General features: G+C 41.3%; 1 pseudogene; it reads left to right on the top strand.

The window, feature by feature from the left end:
• The first annotated feature begins 1,809 nt into the window (after nucleotides 1-1,809).
• On the top strand, nucleotides 1,810-9,897 carry LOC101722476 (collagenase 3-like; annotated as a pseudogene).
• Nucleotides 9,898-19,933: the final 10,036 nt, after the last annotated feature.

The following is a 19,933-nucleotide window of genomic DNA, read 5'->3' as shown; positions in this document are numbered from 1 at the left end:
AGGTGTAGATTTTTTTTTGATTTTGGCTAGGTGGATTTCTATATGCCTCACTTATCTGTATGTCCAATTCTCTACCTCTGCCTGGGAAGTTTTCTACTATTACTTTTTTGAACATTTTTTTGGTGCCAATTGTATTTTCTCCTGTTTTTTTGTGGACTCCTATCAGTCTTATGTTATTCTTTGCATCATCTAGCAGCTGCTGGATTGATTTCTCATGGTCCCCTATTATTTTGAAGAAATCTCTGTTTTCATGGTCCTTAACCACAATCCTGTCTTCTATAACTGATATTCTATCTTCAGATTCTCTTAATTTGGTCTGCATGCTTTCAATGGAGTTTTTAATCTCCTGAATGTCTCTTTGAATCTATTTCATGGATTCCATTTTTTTCTTATGTTTGGCGATCATGGTTTACATTTCTTTCCTATGCTCTGCATTCATGGCTTCCAGCATGTTTCTGAACTCATCTATTTTTTTTTTTTATCAGTTTTTGTTCTAGAGCCTCTAATCATGTCTTTCACTCTGCTACCATCTCTGTAGTTATCTGGGAGATTATTTCTGCTTTGAATTTTTCTTGAGCCTCATTCATCTGTTTTGTTACTTCCTGTGCTATCAGTTCAGGATGTCCAGGTGGTTGATTATCCGACTTTCCCCCCTCATTTCCCCTAGAATTTGCCTTTTGTAGGGTGGAAGTCTGATTTTGTGACTTGCTTAAATGTCTTCTCTTTTTTGTCTTTGGTACTGTCCTTGGTTTAGTTCCTGGGTTGAAACTTTTAAGTTGAATATTGTAAGTATCTTTGTTGCTTATATTTAGAACCCTTATGGAATGATTGCTTCTTAGACGTGTCTTCCACATATAGCTCGTCTTTAGGTTTTGAATCTCTAATGGCTCTGAGGCTATCTCACTTTCATTATACCAGGAAGGACAACTGATTAGATCAATCACAACACCTTAGCCCAAGTGATACCATCAGCAACACCTTAGCATCAAGTACATCTTAGAAAATGACAATTTGTGGTAGTTATTAATCTATCACCTTTAACTGTGTGAATTAAATCAAAACAAGGACCAACCCAACATATGCTTATATTGGATAAACTTAATATAGGAATGTTACCCTTCATGATGGGGAGTTAGAAGGAGTTGAGGAGGGAGGAATAGGTAGGTAGAAGGATACGGGAAGGTTAGCAGTGAGGCCAGAAAGCACAGGCAATAGAAGGAAAGAGAAGAAAAGACAAATAAACAAGAAATATATATTAGGGCCAGAACAGAAACACAAAAGGGAGATAAAGGACAACATGGGAAAGCAAGGGAGAAGGCAGAGAGAGAGAGAATAGAAGAGAGAGAAAAAAGAGAAAAACAAACATTTTAAAAGAGTAGAAATGAAAAAAATATTGAAAATAAGAGCAAAAGATTCTCTCTGCTTCCCCCACCTCCAGGCCATGAGATCCTCTCTTCCAAGATGCCCCTGTGCCATACCATCTTGCTGTGGAGCCAGTGGACTATAGACTGTAGCCTCTAAAAGCTAATTTAGCAGTGAAGCCATCAGGACCTGGACTTTTGTTTCTTGTATCCATAAATATGCTGTCGCCATTTATTTTGCCAGATGGGGTTTGAGACTCTGCCGAAACAAGAGCTGCCTTTATTTTTGTATGTCCCTCAAATTCTGCCACAAACCACACTTGGGAGAAAAATAAAGTTGCCTTGTAAGCATGTTTACCTTCATCTCACTAGGAAGTTGAAACGTATCCATTAGTGATGACTCACCACCTATAAAAGCAAAGGTAGTGCCAGCGGAAAGCCAGCAGCCTCCAGGCACAACCATTCAAGATGTGCCCAGGTGTCCTGGCTGCCTTCCTCTTCTTGAGCTGGAATCATTGTTGCTCCTTGCCCCTGCCCAGTGGTGATGATCATGAGGACTTTTCTGAAGAAGGCTTCCAGTTTGTAGAGTGCTATCTGAAATCATACTATCATCCTGTGAATCTTGCGGGCATCTTGAAGAAGAACGCAGCAAGCTCAATGGTTGATAGGCTCCGAGAAATGCAGTCTTTCTTTGGCTTAGAGGTGACAGGAAAGCTTGATGATAACACCTTAGATATCATGAAAAAACCAAGATGTGGGGTTCCCGATGTGGGTGGATACATTGTTTTCCGTTGAACTCTCAAATGGTCCAAAATGAATTTAACTTACACAATTGTGAATTATACACCTGATATGACTCATTCTGAAGTGGAAAAAGCATTCAAAAAAGCTTTCAAAGTTTGGTCCAGTTTGACCCCTCTGAATTTTACTAGACTCCATGAAGCCACTGCAGATATCATGATCTCCTTTGGAACTAAAGAGCACGGTTACTTCTACCAATTTGATGGCCCCTCTGGTCTACTGGCCCGTGCTTTTCCTCCTGGACCAAATTATGGAGGAGATGCCCATTTTTTTTTTTATTAAATCCTTTTATTGGTACATTGTAGGTATACAACACAATTACTTTTCTCATTGGGAACTGTACCTTTACATAATGCATCTTGGTTCTTTTTTTTCCCCATTCTTAGCCCTCCCTTCACCCCCTCCACCCTTCCCTATTTACAAAGACTTTATTTCCATTTTTTCCATTTCTCATCATTTTTTCCTTTCCCTTCTTTCCTTTCCCCTGCCCCTCCCACTACCCCTACCCCTTTGGACCTTTTCTTCCTATTTTACATTTTTGATTATTCATTCTAATCATCAGTACATTTTAGGTATACAATATAATGACATTCATCATTGGAAATTTGCACCTTTACATAGTCTCTCTTGGTTCTTATTTTTCACCCTTGCCCAGCCCTCCCTTCAACCCCTCCATTCCTCCCTATTTACAAAGATTTTGTTCCTATTTTTCCATTTTCTCATATTAATCCCATTCCCTTCTATCTTTTCCTCTAGCCCTCCCACTTCCTTCCCCTTTGCCCCTTTTCTTCCTATTTCACATGACCTATTATACATTTAGTCCTTATTTACACTTTCAGTTTCTCACACCAGAGAAACTATTCAGAATTTATTCATGTGTGTCCTATTTATTTCACTTAAGAGTATCACCTCAATGTGCATCCACTTAGCTATAAATGTCTCTAATTTCTCATTTTTTATGGCTGAGTAGTACTTCATTTTATAAAAAAACCACATTTTCTTTATCCAGTCTCCAGTTGATGGGCATTTGGGCTGTTTCCAAGTTTTAGCTATCACAAACTGTGCTGCTATGAACATGGGCACACATATATCCCTGTGGTATGATTCTTTTAATTCTTTGGGGAAGATCCCCAGCAGTGGAATAGCGGGGTCAAATGGGACTTCCAGTCCTAGTTCTTTGAGGTATCTCCATACTGATTTCCACAGTGCTCGCACCAGTCTACACTCCCACCAGCAGTAGAGCAGTGTTCCTCTTTCCCCACAGCCCTGCCAGCATTTGTTATTGGTTGATTTCATGATAGCAGCCATTCTTGCTGGAGTGAAGTGGAATCTCAGTGTTGTTTTCATTTGCATCTCTCGAATGACCAGTGATGTTGAACATTTTTTCATGTATTTATTTGCTATTTCTACTTCTTTGTGTGAGAAATGTCTGTTCATTTCAGATGCCCATTTTTGGATTGAGTCTTTAAATTTGGGAGGTCTGATCTTTCTAAGTTCTTTATAGATTTGAGATAGTAGACCTTTGTCTGAGGAAGAGCAGGTGAAGATTTTTTCCCACATTGTGGGTTGTCTCTTCACACTGCTGGTGGTTTCTCTTGCTGTGCAGAAGCCTTTTAATAAGAAGAGATCCCACTTGTTGATTGTTTGTGCTAGTTTACATTCAGCTGAGGTTTTGTTCATAAAATCTTTTCCTACACCGATGTCTTCAAGGGTTCTACCTAACCTCTGTTCCAACTGGTTCAGAGTTTCTATTTTAATATTTAGATCTTTAATCCATTTTGATTTTAGTTTAGTGCATGGTGAGAGATATAGGTCTAGTTTTAATCTTTGGCAAATTGAAGCCCAATTTTTCCAGCACCATTTATTAAAGAGGCTATCTTCCCTCCAGTGAGGGTGTTTGGCTCCTTTGTCGAAGATGAGATGGCTGAGTGTGTCTGGTGTTGTTTCTGCATCTTCTAATCTGTTCCACTGGTCCTCAGGTCTGTTTCTTTGCCAGTACCATGCTGTTTTTATCACAGTAGCTTTGTAGTAGAGTTGCAGGTTGGGGATTGTGATACCCCCTGACATGTCTCTATTACCTAGAATTGCTTTTGCTACTCTGGGTCTCTTCTTGTTCCAAATGAATTTTTGGATTGTTTTCTCAAGGTCCATGAAGTATGCTGCTGGGATCTCAATTGGAATTGCATTCAATCTATATAGCAGTTTTGGAAGTGTGGCCATTTTCACTATATTAATCCTTCCTACCCAGGAGCAGGGGATGTCTGTCCATTTTCTGATATCATCTTCAATCTCTCTTTTCAGAGTGCCATAGTTTTCAGAGAAGAGGTCTTTGATTTCTTTCATTAGGATGATTCCTAGGTATTTCAGTTTTTTGGATGCTGTTGTGAAAGGAATTATTTGCCCTATTTCTCTCTCAGTGAGTCTGTCATTGGTGTAGAGGAAAGCTATTGATTTTTGTGTGTTGACCTTGTAACCAGCTACTTGACTGAATTTGGTTATTAAGTCTAGAAGACTTTTGGTGGAGTTGTTGGGGTCTTCTATGTAGACTATCATGTCACCTGCAAATAATGACAATTTGACTTCTTCATTTCCTATCTTTATTCCTTTTATTTCTTTCTCTTGTCTAATTGCTGTGGGTAATGTTTCCAGAACTATATTGAACAAGAGTGGAGATATAGTGGTCATCCTTGTCTTCTTCCTGATATTAGTGTGAAGGATTTCAGTTTTTGACCATTTAGTATGATATTGGCTGTTGGTTTTTCATAGATGGCTTCTATCAGTTTGAGGTAGAGACCATCTATTCCAATTTTTTGTAGGGTTTTTATCATAAATGCATGTTAGATTTTGTCAAATGCTTTTTCTGTGTCTATGGAGATAATCATATGGTTTTTGTCCTTGGCTCTATTGATATAGTGTACTACATTGATTGATTTTTGTATATTGAACCATCCCTGCATCCCTGGGATGAATCCCACTTGATCAGGGTGTATGATCTTCTGCATTCTGTTTGCCATTATCTTATTAAGGATTTTTGCATATGTGTTCATTAGTGAGATTGGCCTATAGTTCTCCTTGTTGGTTGGGTCTTTCTCTGCTTTGGGGATCAAGGTGATGCTTGCTTCCAGGAATGAATTTGGGAGTATTGTTTCCCTTTCAATTTCACTGAAGAGTTTAAAGAGTAGTGGCAGCAGTTCCTCTCTAAATGTCTTGTAGAATTCAGCAGTGAAGCCATCAGGGCCCGGGCTTTTCTTAGTTGATAAGTTTTTAATTACATTTTCAATTTCATTGGTTGATATTGGGTTGTTCAGAATTTTTAGGTCTTCTTCGTTCAACTTTGGAAATTCATATGTATCTAGGAATCTGTCCATTTCTTCTGTATTGTCCATCTTATTGGCGTATAGGTTCTGGAAGTAGGTATTGATGATCCTCTGGATTTCTGCTGGGTCTGTTGTAATATCACCCTTTTCTTTCCTAATTGCATGGATATGGGTCTTTTCTTTCCTTTTTTTGATAAAGTTGGCTAAGGGTTTGTCAATCTTGTTGATTCTTTTGAAGAACCAACTCTTGGCTTCATTGATTTTTGGTATCATTCTCTTAGCCTCCATTGCATTGATTTCTCCTCTGATCTTTATAATTTCCTCCCTTGTATGAGCTCTGGGGTTGTCCTGTTCTTCTTTTCCTAGAAGCTGGAGGTGCAGCATCAGGTTATTTAATTGGACTCGTTCTGTTTTCCTAATATGCATATTCACTGCTATGAATTTCCCTTGTAAGACTGCTTTCATTGTGTCCCACAGAGTCCGATATGTTGTATTGTCATTGTCATTTAATTGAAAGAACTGTCTGATTTCTTCTTCAGTTTCCTCTGTGACCCATTGGTTATTCAGAAGTGTATTGTTCAATTTCCATGTGTTTATGAAATTTTTTGAGTTTCTTTTGCTATAGATCTCTAATTTCATCACACTATGGTCTGATAATATACAGAGGATAACTTCAATTCCTTTGCACTTACTTAAACATGTTCTATGTGTGAGTATGTGGTCTATTTTTGAGAATGACCCATGTCCAGCTGAGAAGAATGTGTATTCTGATTTTGTGGTGTGGAAGACTCTGTAAACATCTGTTAAGTTCATTTATTCAAGAGTTCGATTTAGTTCTAGTATTTCATTACTTATTTTTAGTCTAGTTGATCTATCAATTTGTGACAGTGGGGTGTTGAGGTCCCCCACTACAATTGTATTAGTGCATATATGACTTTTCATGTCTGTTAGTATTTATTTTATATAGTTGGGTGCACTAGTGTTTGGTGCATAGATATTTATGATTGTTATCTCTTCCTCTTGGATTCTTCCCTTTGCAAGGATGTAGTGTCCTTCTTCATCTCTCTTAATCAGTGTTGGTTTGAAATCTACTTGATCTGCCAAGAGAATAGCTACTCCTGCTTTTTTTCTGGTTCCTGTCACATGGAGTATTGTTTTCCACCTTTTAACTTTCAGTCTATGAGTTTCCTTTTGAATTAAGTGTGTTTCTTGTATGCAGCATATTGTTGGATTTTGCTTCTTGACCCATTCTGCCAGTCTATTTCTTTTGATTGGTGAATTGAGACCATTAACGTTGATGGTTATAACTGAAACGTATTGACTTGTCATTGCCATGACTTTTTCTTTTTGTTGGGTTCTCCCCCTTTACATTTAATTTCTTGTCATGCCAGATGGGTTCATTCTGCTTTGCTTCCTGGGGTTGTGATCCTCAATGTCTGCTCCTAGGATATTGTGTAAAATTCTTTGGAGTGCTGGTTTGGTATTCACAAAGTTCCTAAGGTGCTCTTTGTCATGAAAGTATATTATTTCTCCATCAATTTTGAAAGATATTTTTTCAGGGTACATCAATCTGGGTTGGAGGTTGTTTTCTTTTAGGGCTTGGAATACGTCACTCTAAGCTCTTCTTGCCTTGATGGTTTGTGTTGAGAAGTCTGCTGTGATTCTGATGGGCTTTCCTTTGTATGTGATTTGTTTCTTTTCTCTGACTGCTTGTAGAACTTTGTTCTTCTGTTGTATTTCTGGAATCTTAACAATTATATGCCTATGTGTAGAGTTTTTTTGATCAAGGCTATTTGGAGTTCTGTATGCCTCACTTATCTGTATGTCAAGCTCTTTTCCCTTGCTTGGGAAGTTTTCTGCCATTCTTTCTGTGAAGAGATTTTTTATGTCATCTCCACTCTCTCCTATTTCTTCATTGATCCCAATCAGTCTTATGGTATTCTTCTTTGCATCATCTAGCAGCTGGTGGGTTGATTTCTCATGTTCCCTTATAATTTTGAAACAATTTTTCTTTTCCTGGTCACTAATTGCAATCTTATCTTCTATATCTGAAATTCTGTCCTCACATTGGTTCATTCTGCTGTGTAGACTTTCAATGGAGATTTTCATGTCCTGGAAATCTATTTGCATCTGTTTTATGGATTCCATTTGTTTCCTATGTTGGGATTCCATCATGTTCCTGAGCTCCTCTCTAGATTTATTAATCATGTCTTGCACTAGGGGCACAATTTCTCTTGTTATCTGAGAAATTATTTCTGATTTCATTTTTTCCAGATCCCCTTTTGTTGCCAGTTCAGTGGGTCCGGGTGGTTGAGTATTAGAGTGTTCCATCTCATTTCCCTTTGGGGTTGCTGTAGATGATCTGGAAGTCTGGTTTTGAGACTTATTTTTGTGTTTTCTCATTTCGACTGGGGTGGGGGTGCTGTTAGCGCCTGCATGGATTATCTCCTCTGAGCTGGGAGAGGTGAGACAGGGGCCGGGAGCAGCGGTAGGGATGGTGACCCAAAAGTCCTTTCCTGTGGGCTGGGAGCAGTGGGAGGGATGGTGGCCGGGAAGCCCCTTCCTCTGGACCAGGAGCAGTGGGAGGGATGGTGGCCCGGAAGCCCCTTCCTCTGGGCCAGGAGCAGTGGGACAGAAGGTGGCCCAAAAGCCCTTTCCTCTGGGCTGGGAGCAGCAAGAGGGATGGTGACCGGGAAGCCCCTTCCTCTGGACCAGGAGAAGTGGGACTCAGTACCTTGGTCTCTAGTTCTGGTGTCCTGTGCGTCTTTGTAGTGTGGAGCCAGGTGGCTGCCTGTCTGCAGCGTGATGATTCCGCCTATTCCATGCGACTGGGGACCTTGGTAGGGCGTGGGCAGACCTGCCTGTCTGCAGTGGGGTGATTCGGCATCTTCTGTGCGACTCAGGACCTCGGTAGGGCTTGCCAAGACCTGCCTGTCTGCAGCGGGTGGAGATGCCTATTTTGATGATGATGAATACTGGAGAAATAGTTTCAAAGGCTACAACTTGTTTCTTGTTGCTGCTCATGAGTTGGGTCACTCCTTAAGTCTTGACCACTCCAAGGACCCAGGAGCTCTCATGTTTCCTATCTATACCTACACTGGCAAAAGCCATTTTATGCTTCTTGATGATGATGTACAAGGGATTCAGTCTCTCTATGGTCCAGGAGATGAAGATCCCAACCCTAAACATCCCAAAACTCCAGACAAATGTGATCCTCCCTTATCCCTCGATGCTATTACCAGTCTCTGAGGAGAAACAATGATCTTTAAAGACAGATTCTTCTGGCGTCTGCACCCTCAGCAGGTTGACACAGAGCTGTTTTTGACAAAATCATTTTGGCCAGAACTTCTGAACCATATTGATGCTGCATACGAGGATCCTTCCCATGACTGTATCTTCATCTTTAGAGGAAGGAAATTTTGGGCTCTCAATGGTTATGACATTGTAGAAGGCGATCCCCCCAAAATACTGCAACTAGGATTTCCAAAAGAGATTAAGAAGATAAGTGTTGCTGTTCACTTTGAGGACACAAGCAAGACTCTCTTCTTCTCAGGAAACCAGCTCTGGAGATATGATGATACTAATCGTGTCATGGGTAGAGACTATCCCAGACTGATAGAAGAGGTCTTCCCAGGAACTGGTGATAAAGTGAATGCTGTCTATGAGAAAAATGGTTACATCTATTTTTTCAGTGGACCCATACAGTTTGAATGCAGCATCTGGAGTAACCGTATTGTTCAAGTCATGCCAACAAATTCTCTGTTGTGGTGTTAAATGTCTTTTAAATTGTTATTTAAGTCCTGGAGAGCATTTGGGATAATACTTCCAGAAGCACGGGGGCAGGGGGTTGGAGGAGACATCAAGGGAAAGCTTAGTTCTGTGAACAAGCTTCAGTAAGTTATCTTTGAGTATGCGGTATCTAAATGACTATGTGTGGCTGGAACTGCATTGAAGAGTTTTAAAGTAATGAAATTGAATGAAATTCCCCCAAGAATCATCTGATTCTGGTATGCTGTATAAAAGCAATAGTTGATGCTATATCCCAACCAAAAGTGGGATAGATGGCCAGTCATTGAGAACATGGTTTTTAAATATATTTATAAGGAAACTTAAAAGTAAATTACAATTATATAATTATGAATCATCATTAAAAATATGAAAAGTATAAATGGAAATTTAGAGATGTATATGGTAGCCATACATGAACATAGACAAGGGGAAATGTCTGTGATAAGTTTGCAGACAACTTTTCAAAAGATAATTTAGGTTTTTGCACTGAGAAGATTCAGTTGTACACGTCCCTCTTCACACAAACACTAACAAAATATCAAAAGTCATTAAAGAAAGGAGACAAAGACTAATATGAGGATAGTAGATATGGCTTTGGATTCTGTTTAATTTTTACTTTTGCTAATGACTCAAGGGCACCTTTCAAAGAAGACAGGTAATCTTTTGCATATTGATACATAATAAAGAAAGAAGTGCTTTCTTTTTATTAAAATATTTCAGGTCTTTGAAAAAGTTATACTCTAAAAATTCAAATTGTTATCAAAATAATTTAGATGATAGCATCACTTTTTCATTTCGATAATTTAACACTAAAAGTAGTGTTTTAACCCTAATTATTTTCATTATCCACTTTACCTTGGATATGTAGGCTATTTTGTAAAAAATTCTACAGCAGAAAATGAAGTATATCTTATGATTTTTAATTTATTTTTGGTACCAAGGATCGAACTCAGGTCCTTGCGCTTGTGAGGCAGGCGGCGGAACCACTGAGCTAAATCCCCGGCCCTAAAGTGTATATCTTATGAATTGCAAGTATATATGTTAAAACAGAGACATTCAAAATAAAGAAAGTAGTCCAAGAGATTATGGTCTTCTTGAAATACAGACCTATGCCTGTTCGTCCATCCTTCCTTCCTTCCTTCCTTCCTTCCTTCCTTCCTTCCTTTCTTCCTTCTCTCTCTTTTTAAAAAATTCCTCAACACATTTCACAGTGCCTAGACATTTGGTGGGGCACTTGCCACTCACTGAGTATGTTTGTTTGGGGGGGTTTTGGTGGTACCGGGGATTGAACGTGGGACCTTGTGCTTTCGAGGCAGGCGGCAGAGCCACTGAGCTAAATCCCAGGCCCAACTCACTGAATATGTGAGTGGGCACCAAAGGAAGAATTACTGGACTGAGAGATCTTGTTCATAAAAACCCAAGCAAAGAAAATGAAGTATATAATTACATAAAATATTAAAAAGTGTCTCTGTTACGTCTAATAAAAAGATATTTTTAACAGAGGTTAAAAAAAAAAGAGCAAAAAAAAAATAGTGGTAATTTTGAAAATAACAAATAAAAGATACAAATGAAGGGCCTCCTTCAGGGTATGTCTCTGCTGTCACAATAGATAACGTGGGCAGCAGTGTGCAGTTATAAGTCAATGAGTCTCAGCAAGCTAGTCCCAGACCTGTGAGATTCAGGCAGATTTCTGGCTGCAAGTCCCAAGTTGAGCTCCCTGTCCTCCTGCAGGGTTGAACTCTTCAAGGTTCTAGAGCAGGTTTCAGCTGCCTTTCCCCTGAAGATAGTCCAGGTTCTGATGGAAGGTGATGATCCCTCCAACTTACCAAGTACAGTGGTCTGGTGTGCCTTTATTGCAGAGGTTTTCTTCACTTTTCCAGTGGGCTTGTTTTTATCAGGGAGCCTGAGAGAGACCCCCTCTCTGTTGTTCACTTCTGCAGCTCAGGACAATGGGTTTTATGTCCCCCTGTGCCTCTGTAGTGTGGAACCAACTAACTGTACCACCAAAAGGACAGAGGCGGGGGGGGGGGCTGTTGTTGGAGGCGCCTGTACGGCCAAGTTGGCGGCTAGTGGGTGTGCCTGGGGGAGTGTGGGGGGTGTCCCTCACCCTGTCCGTGTTGCAAGCTGGTGGAGCAAGCCGGAGGAAGCAGGTCCCAGTGAGCCTGCAACCGCTTGGGCCTGCGAGGCCAAGCTCCATTTCCAGTCTTAAAGGTTGTCCCTGGAGCCTCCAAAGCTCATCACTTGTCCCTTCTATGATATTTACCATATTCTGCCTTGCTTTGTGGTTATTTATACATGTGTCTTCACTTCTGAGATTTTCAACTACCTGAATGCAATTAACAATATCACTAACACAGAGTCCAGTGCAAGAACTACTCTGATTGAGCACCTTCTATTAGTACCAGGTCTTCACATACACTAAGTTTAAAAATTATAAACATATTCCAATTTAGTTATTTTTATTTTAGAGATATGGAAACTGAGGCTTAGGAAGGCAAAGAACGAAAACTGAGAAGTGGCAGGGATAAGATTCAAACCGAGACTCCAAAACTCACTCTCATTCTAGTCCACAACATGCCTCCAAAGGCAAAAAGGGAAAACCAAATTTATTGAGCAGGTAATATGAGCCAGTACCACCAGGGATCCCAAATGAGGCAAGACAATCTCATGAAATAGTGTCTATGAAAGTGACTAGTGCCATGTCTGGTACACAATAGGTGTTCAATAAATGCACAATGAAAAATGGATGGTTTGAAGTCTCCTCAGTACCTGTTTGCTTCCAGAGTAGCAGCTAAGTCCTCCTATGGAAAACTGTGGAAGGAACCCTGGGGCCTGAGATCTGTTTCTGGTTTAGCCAAATGCAGATCTGATGACCTTGGGCGGGTCTCAAAGCCTCTCCAAACCTCATTCCTCACAGTGAAATGAGAAGACAGATTGCTTTTTTCCTAAGGTCCTTCCAACTCTAGTAGGTGGGGTGATGTAAGGGTCAATGAGTTGTAAACAGGCAAAGCAAATAGAAACAGAAGAGATTATTTTAATACAGCAAGGGCATTCCTTTGGGGTTTAGGAAGACAGGATAATTTCCTTTTGGAGGACAAGTTTCAGAGGTTAAAGTCCCCAGCTCTCCTGGACCAGCAGTGACACATGGACAGGGGACAAATGGACACCCCTCCCCATTGTATGGGTTGGGGGGCACTGCTTGGGGAGTCCTCCTGCCTTATCTGGCACTGATTTCTGTGAGATCTGGCCATGCTTGGCAGGGAGCTAATTAATGTCTGCAGGGTGAGTTAGCAGAAATAAGAACTGCTTTGACCAGGGGAAAGAGATGACTATGAGCTTTTCTTTAAGTAAAATGCACAGAGATGAGATAGGAAGTCATCCACTTTGCTTCCAGGGCCTGGGCCCACTGGCTTGGCCTTGCCTTCTCCTTGTCCTAGTTGCTGACCCCCCCCAGCAAATGACCCCCAGGAAAAGAGGACCCTTCCAGGTGTGCCTTTAAAATACCCTTGTTTTTGTCATTGTTGTTGTAGATGAGAGGATCAGTACTACTGTGGACCTTGTGAAAATGTATTTGAAGAAGGGCTTAAGATGACCGGGAGGAGGCAATGGGTCAGAGTCTGGGGAAAGACTCACAGCACACTGTGAACTGTGAACATGGCTTACCCTCTCCAGGGCTGCCGCATGCAGGTGCTGTTGTAAGCCCTTTCTCTGCACTTGATCATTCAATCCACACAATCACATTGCCAAGGATCCTGCCAGGTCTGTCTGTCTTGGGTGACAAAATGATTATCCATTACAATATGCCACCTACTGAACAAATAGAGTGCAAGGAGGATGGAAAATATTGGAAACAAAAGAACAGCAAGGAACAGGGAACACTGAGTTTAAGAGGGGAAAATGTTGTGCCCCAGTGGTCCTCACATTTGCCAGGTTGGCTGCCGGAAGCTTTTACTGCTAACATCTGCTGAGCCTCTACTGTAAGAGGTGTGGTGCTAAGGAGTATTACACGTACTAATTTCATTCTTACAGTAACTGGATGTGTTTGTGGTGGCTAATTTTATGTGTCAACTTGACTAGGCCCCTGGATCACTGGTAAGACACTATTTCTGGAAGTGTCTGTGAGGGTGTTTTTGAAGACATTAGTATCTGAATCAGTAGACGGAGTAAAGAAGATTGCCTTGGCCAATGTGGGTAGGCATCATCCAGTCCATTGAGGGAAGACTGGAACCAAACTGGGGAGGACTGGAGGAAAGGAGGAATTCTTTTTCTTGAGCAGGCACATCCTTTTTTTCCTGCCCTTGGATGTTGGAGTTCTTGGTTTGGAGCTTTCAGACTCTGGAATTACATCAGCCCTGCCCTCCTCCCTTAGCTCAATCACTGACCAGTTCCCAGGCTGTCAGACTCTGGAGTTACACAGTCAGTTTTCCTGAATCCCCAGTTTGCAGGTGGCAGATGGTGGTACTTCTCAGCCTCCATAATGATATGAATCAGTTCCCATAATAAATCTCCTCTTACATATCTATATCTATATATCTATTGGTTCTATCTCTTTGGCAAACCCTGACTAATACAATGTTATTTGGCACAGAATATAAAAGCTTGAAAAAGAGAAATGCTTTGCCCAAGGTCAGGCTGCCAGTGAGAGTTGCTAGATTTGAACCCTGGTTTTTTCTACTCAAAGGGAGCTGGCTCTGCCCTCTAGAACTGCCTCCCTCTTTGCAGAACCACACCATATGCAGATTAAATCAAGTCTTGGCATGGAATGTGGTCCTCACCCCAAGGGCAGGGAGAGGGGAATGAGTGGGAGAGAGAGCGATGGGATAAAATTCTTGTTGAGTGCTTCAAAGCACCTGCCACTTGGCTAGGCACTCTATGGTTTAATCTCACTTAACTCTCACAACACCCAAGTGGAAAGGCATAATTGCCCACATTTTGCAGATTAATGTATTGAGGTTCAGAAATGGCAATCGATCTGCTTAAGGTCATGGAGCTAGTAACTGGTGTACCAAGGATTTCTATCCAGATGGACCTAACTTCAAAGCCCAGGCTAATTAAAAATATAATTTTGTGCTAAATCAAATAGCAACTCATACTAGATTTTATTAAAGGCAAGCTGTAGCTGAGGCCAATATTTAAAAATAAATTTATATTTGAAAAATTTACAATTAAGACAATATCAACTTATTTTTCTGGGACTAGAGAAAGGTTTGGTATTATTGAATTTTAGCTGCAGCAGAATTGGGGGTCTTGTTTAAGAATCATGGAGAATGTTCAATAAAGCAGGAGTTAGAGAGCAGCTCAGGGAAGCTGACTCAGGCCACATGCCCAGAGAGGGGACTTGTTTGAGAGTTTTCTGGGCATGAAGAGCAGGCAGGAGGCACAGCCAGGTTAGATGCTGCCTGGGAAAGTAGTTTTGGCTTCAGTCTGAGCTGTACTTGGTATGTGCCAGAAAAGATCATATGTTCTCAAAATCAAGGACAGGGAGTAAATTAATGTGCTCTTTTCTCTTCCTTGCTCACAAACCTTCTATGACTCCCCATTGTGTCTTGAATAAGCCTCATAAACCTGATTTTGACCCTCAAACCTCAGGACAGTTGAGTAGATTTTCCTGATCCTGTTTTCCACCAATTCCCCACCCATCCCAGCATAAAGTTCATACTCAAACAGGTTCACTTTCTGTCAACCCAATCCTGGGCCTTGTATTCTATTTTTCCTCTATCTTCCATTTTCCTCCCAAGTCTACTTAGTAAAAACCTGCTCATTCTTCAGGTATCTTTCCATGGTGCCCTCCTTCACAAATTCTCCTCTGATCACTTATGTAGGAGCAAACTTTCTCTCTTTTTATTCATACTGGTCACATTGCGCCTTGGATTGAAATTACTCCTGTATGTGTCTCATTTTTCTACAAGGTTCATTCTCCTTGTGGTCAGAGGCACTAGCATGAAGGTGTATGAATTAACTAGTAACTAAGGAACTAAAAGGTTAAGGTCTCATCTATAATGCCATTGTACTTAACTAGTAGTCAAGTTTAAATTCAATAATTTAAAAGTACCTTGACATTGCTTGAAAACTAAAGACTTGAAACATTTTGAGAACTAGGATCCATAAATGATATGCACTCATTCATTCATTCATTCATTTGTGATCCCCAGCCTATGGATTAAGATGTAGTTCAGTGCTTTTCTAACATGTACAGAAGCTGTGAGTTCAATACTTAACACTGGAGAATAAAAGAGTTTCCAAATGTAGAACTTTTCTACCCTGAAAACCTTGTTTGAGAGCTTACAGATACACATCACCCATGGAGACTGGATCTGTTGGGAACTGCAAATGATTCAGATCCTAAGTGCCATTAAGACTGCTGGGATATGCACATGTACATGTGCAGTGGCAGAATGGCCTGAGCAAGATTCATGACTTCCCAGTCATCCATCTCCTCCTGTGGTTCACTCCGGCCAAGGAAGAGAAATTGAAGGATGCTGCTATTAAAATACTTGGTAAAAAGCCAAGTAATATCTCCAGCTTTCAACTCCTACATCACACTTGTTCATGAACAGAAGGGAGCAAAATTCCCAATCATGCAAAGTCTCTTGCCTCTCATACACCAGCCCTGGCACCTACATTTTCTCTACTACCCTTGCAAGTTTATGAAATTAAGGTAGCATTGTCCCAGTTTAGATCAGTCATGGCTAGTCAGAAGACAATCATGGCCCAAGCCACGTAGTTCTCAGTTTCCCCATTTCTTGCCAAAATCTAGACTTCATCTCTAAAAAAAATTGTTGCCTCTTTTCAAAAAGTTGGAGAACAGTCTCATTTTGATTAGTAAAGAAGGTAGCTTTTGGGAATTGGTGCAAATCTCAGCCCACTATTTATTGGCTATGAGTTTTGTGGGTGTTTTTTTTGATAGAGGGTCGTTTCTTGATCTTGCTATGTCTTTGTTTCCTCATCTATAAAGTAAGACAACTACTTTGTATTTGTCTTGAGAATTCAATGAGCTAACTATAGTGTCAGACAAAGAAGAAGCAATTGATGAGTGTTATTATTAGATTTACAGCTATTGATGATAGTTGCTGCTGATCTGGTATAAACCCTTTAAAACTATCCCCCATGGGTGCTCCAAGAAACAGAAACAATAAGATAGATAGAATGAGATTTATTGTAAGGGATTGCCTCATGTCATTATGAAGGTCAAGAAGTCTCATGATCTGCTGTCTGCAAGCTGGGGAACCAAGAAAGCCTATGGAGTAGTTCTAGTCAAAGACCGAAGAACCAGACATTCATGATGTCTGTGGACAGAAAGGGATGGATGTCCTATCTCCAGGAGAGAGCACACATTTTCCTAGCTTTCTCCTTTTTATTCCATTGGGGTTTTCAATATATTTGATGGCGTCCACCCAGGTCAATGAGCGTATTCTTAATCTTCTTTATTTGATCTGCTGATTCAAAAGCCAATTTCTCCTGGAAATACCCTCACAGACACACCCCAAAACTATGTTTTACCAGCTATCTGTGGATCACTTATGCCAGCCAAGTGGGCATATAAAATCAACCATCACACCCCAAAGTCATAAGCCTCATTTCTTTGTTTCTTTTCCCTGAGTGATCTTTCAATGAAATTCAAATCTGAACATAAAGTTTGTGGCATTTTTGGTTAAATGTGATTGTAATTCAAGTTTCTTCAGTTGCTGAGGTGTAGGCAATAAAAATTCACTTACTGTTTCCTTTCAGAGAGGTGTTGTGCTTAGCTGTGGGAGGTTTCAGGGGTGAAATGGTAGTGGAGACGTCTTTGTCTTCAGGGAGCTTGTAATACAGTGGACAAAAAGAAAGGTGCCAAACTTCTGGAAAGCACCACTGAGTATGAAAACTTGAAAATGAAATTCAAACACAATGATTAGGTTAGTGGCACTAAGCTATGTCAGTGTCCTGTCTTATTTTAATTATGGTTTCCCTTCCCTGCTAACATCAAATTAAAAAATCCTTGCCATGGTAGTCTAGCAACATTGTTATATTGTCATTCTGCAAATTATGTGGAAAGAACAAATTGTTTTCAGGGTAAGTTTCAAGTAAATTTATGAGCTTATGGACAAATTGCCCATTATTGCTTTCAAAAAAATTTAAATACTAAGTCGACTGACTAATTTTCAACCTTCAGAAAAGAATAGCATCTCATGTGTTTCTGAGCTTTAAGGTTCATAAATTTTGCTGTCAAGCATTTTTCTTTGGAATGCTTACAACCAGGACTGCAAAGATAGGATTCTACTCAGGCCAGGGTAGGGGTGCAGACAGAAGATTGCAAAGGTCAAGGGTCTTGTCCATGTTGATGTACCAAGAGGGGGTGGTGACGTTTTGGAATCCAGGACCCTTGACTTCAAATCCAGTGTTCTTTTTGCTACATTACTCTGTAGTCAACTAGTTATGCACCATTTAACTAACATTTAATTAGCTGAAAGTGGAAACAGATAACCTTGAAATTAATTCAAGTTAATGTTAAATGTTGTTAACTTTTTATTAGTTGAATGTTTCCATTAACTTTTCCAATGGCTGCTTTTTTGTGCCCCTTCACAGCAGTGAACAAAATTGAGTAAGTGTTCAATAAGTATTTATCGAATAAACAAATAGCTTAGCTGGTCGGGTTTGGCTGCAGGGTGGGGTTAGGAGGTTGAGTCACTGAAGACAAAGTTGGGCATTTAATTCACTCTTCCATTTGTCAAGTATTTATTAAGTCTCTGTGTAAGGCGCTCCATGGAGTAGAATATAGTACACAAGTGGCCGTTGGCAAGTTATTTAACTTCTCTGAGCCTCAGTTGCCTTGGCTTTTAAAATGAGGAATAATGATAGTACCTAACTCACAGGATTGTTATTAGGACCAAACAAGACAATGTAGTTAAAGAGCTCAGTACAGAGGCTAGCACGTGGTGGTGGGTGCTCAGTCAATTGTAAAGATAATAATTCTCAATCTCCATGCTATATACTGATCTATGGTTCCTACCCCAAGGATCTGCAGCCTACAATGAAGTCATTTCTTGCACTCTGAATAGCAGGCAGAGAAACCCACAGCTGGTTTGTTTCAGAGCAGAGGAGGGGAACAGAGGCAAGCTATGCAAGCCAAGCTGGGCTCTTGAACTTCAGCAAAAGAAAAGGCCATCCCCCTTAATTTTAGGTGAGTGGGGGAATAGGATTCAGGTACCCTGGGAGTTGGTCATATGCTGTGCTCCACATGGGGCCATCTGTGGCCTCACTTCAAAAGTCATCTTCAAAGGCTGAAGTGAGGCCTCTATGTCAGCCTCCTTGGAGAGCTCTGGGTCCTTGGGTTCTTTAGCCAACTGCCTAGAACAACAGTGTGAGCAGAGATGTAGAGATGGGGCTGCAACACAGAGACCACACTGGGCTTGTGCTACATACAGACAAAGTGGGCAGGTCAAGGCAGAATGATGGGACTTTTACCTGGTGGTCCTCTGTCCCCTTCTATAGCAAAAGGAAAGAAATCTGTCTGGGACAATGGAGAGTTTCTGCCTCTGCCCCGCCTCTAAGCAAGTGGCTCCTGAAGCTGAGCACTAAGAAGGAAGAGGAAGGGCTAAGAGCCCATCCCTCCTCTCCTGCTAGACAGGGAAGGGGGGAGTGTGGGCACAGGGAGACCCCTTGAATCACCAAGCCCAGCCAAGACTGTAGTCTGGGCAGGTAGCACTGCTGCTCTAATGAATGAAGCTGCTGGTGAGCTCATTTACAGTCTGACACTGAAGCTGGCCCAGAAGTAGCCACCTCTCAGCCCTTCTGGAGGATGCCACTTGGGAAGATAGCAAATCAACCTACCCCAGTCTATCAGCAATAGGCTTCCATTAGGGATAGGATGGCCATGGAGGCAGGAGAGGGACGGGGGGTTGGCAAAGGAACATGGCTGTGCCAACTCTTTAATCTTTTCAGATTTCCAAATCCCTGGAGTATTCTGGGGGGAGCCTGGGTAGGTTGGGCAAATGACTGTCTCCATCACAGTGGCAGCAGTCCTTACCCTTTACCCCTCTCTCCCATGGAAAGAAAAGAGTGAAATGCCAGTTTTCTGGTTGAATCCTTTTTTTTTTTTTTTGGTACTGGGGATCAAACTAGGGTCCTTGAGCTTGTGGAGCAGGTGGCAGAACCACTGAGCTAAATCCCTGGCCCTTCTGGTTGAATCTTACAGGAGAGGGGTGGCTTGTCCCACATTGTTCCAGGTGTACCTCATGTTTCCTTTCCTTTCTTCATTTCTGTCTGTCCTTTATGTGTCCACCTATCTCCTTGTGATGATTGCTTGTGTCAACTTGAGAGGTTGGTTAAGAGAAGCTTAACTAAACCTGCTCACCAATTCCACAGGCTAGGGTGCGGAGGATACACCCTAGGGTGGCTGGTCACCTGGATAGTGTAAAGGGGAAATGAGGAAGGATGGATCTGCTTCTGTTCCTTCAGAGGAGCTCCAGTCTTCACCTTGGACATCATCTCCTGCCTTCCAGTGCAGATTCTTTGGTGTCTGGCATGGACCCTTCAGCCTTCCATCATAGACCCATCAGCCTCCTGACATGGACTTGCACAGGACACTGCAGTGAGCTCCAGGCCTTCAACTAACTCCTTCAGTCTCCAGTGTGCAGACAGACCCTCTGTACTCTTCCTCATCTGACCCTATGCAGTGGGCATTGT

The sequence above is a fragment of the Heterocephalus glaber genome, unplaced genomic scaffold (genome assembly GCF_053883595.1).
Source record: "Heterocephalus glaber isolate CG9 unplaced genomic scaffold, H.glaber_assembly_v1.0 deba00001429, whole genome shotgun sequence".
NCBI classification, from domain to species: Eukaryota; Metazoa; Chordata; class Mammalia; order Rodentia; family Bathyergidae; genus Heterocephalus; species Heterocephalus glaber.
This window is presented reverse-complemented; position numbering and strand designations above follow the sequence as displayed.